Genomic DNA, 1566 nt, shown 5'->3' on the forward strand with positions numbered 1-1566 from the left:
TAGGGGACTGGGTGTTAGAATAAAATGTAAATACAATTATTATAGCGCTAGTTAATGTTAGAATAAAATGTAAAGTCAATCATTATAGTGTTATCACCCTTATATCCTTTTGCTTAGACAATAGCCTTGAGTGTTTTGATGCAGCATTCCCAGGCGCTGACCAGCTACTCCCAACACCACTAATCTTGCAGGTGCCTGGAAATGCCAGCAGCAACCTTGAAGAAGTTTCATCATGCAAAATGTGCCGAGATAAGAACACATGCACAAAAAGTAATTATTCTCACATACACACACACAGACAACAAGTACAGCTTGTGCAACTGCTTGCTTCCCCCTCCCCTTAGAGATGCACAACCATGTATTAGGGACCTCCTAAAGAAAATAAAAAGAGAGGTGCATGAATGGCATACTCAGAGTGGAGCAGCATGTCACTGGGTATGTTGTTTCATTCTCCTCGCTGCGAGAAACTTTAAATATTGTTGTCTGTCTCTTCTGTACTTAAGTGTTTTTATAAGTGTCACAGGAGTTTGAACCTGACACTGGGGGGTAACGGATTCCCCTCGCGCCATCTGATCCAAGAGCAGGTACAGCCTCCCACTCCCTCACCCCAGCCCCCCCCCCCCCCCCCAGCCTTCTTACACTTGTGCCCAACCTGTGGAGGGCAGTAATACGCCTTGGAGCGTTGAAACAAAAGAGGAAGAAGACAGACTGGCAGAGAATGGTGGTATCAACGGACCAGCTAACCAAAGGAAACATAAGTAGTCTGCGCTGCGCCGTTGGGTAAGTAGTCAACATAGATCTCGTTTGAATGTTTGTTTCAGGTGGTTCAACATTTTTAAACGGACTGAGTCACGTTATGTAAAAAGTAACTGTTAGGTTAACAGCAAGCTAACAGCAAGCTAACATGAAAAGTTTCCAATTAATGTTGCCAATGAATGTTACAGTGCATCCGGAAAGTATTCACAGCGCTTCACTTTTTCCACATTTTGTCATGTTACAGCCCCATTCCAAATTGTATTAATTTAATGTCTTACCTCAAAATTCTACACAATACTCCATTATGACAATGTGAAAAAGTTTTTTTTTTTTAATTTATTAAAAATGGAAAACAAAAAAAATCACATTTACATAAGTATTCACAGCCTTTGCCATGAAGCTCAAAATTGAGCTCAGGTGCATCTTTTTTCCACTGATCATCCTTGAGATCTTTCTACAGCTCAATTGGAGTCCACCTGCAGTAAATTCAGTTGATTGGACATGATTTGGAAATATAATAACTGTCTATATAAGGTCCCACAGTTGACTGTGCATGTCAGAGCACAAACGCCAAGCATGAAGTCAAAAGAACTGTCTGTAGACCTGCGAGACAGGATTGTCTTGAGGCACAAATCTGGGGAAGGATACAGAAACATTTCTGCTGCTTTGAAGGTCCCAATGAGCACAGTGGCCTCCATTATTCGACTAGTCAGGATAGAAGGACAAATGAATGCAGCAATATTTTCATCCAGGATATCTCTATATATTGCTGCATTCATTTTTCCTTCTATCCTATTTCAGCAGCAGGAA

The sequence above is a fragment of the Doryrhamphus excisus genome, linkage group LG10 (assembly GCF_037039965.1).
Source record: "Doryrhamphus excisus strain RoL-2023G ecotype Guam linkage group LG10, RoL_Dexc_Guam_v1.1, whole genome shotgun sequence".
NCBI classification, from domain to species: Eukaryota; Metazoa; Chordata; class Actinopteri; order Syngnathiformes; family Syngnathidae; genus Doryrhamphus; species Doryrhamphus excisus.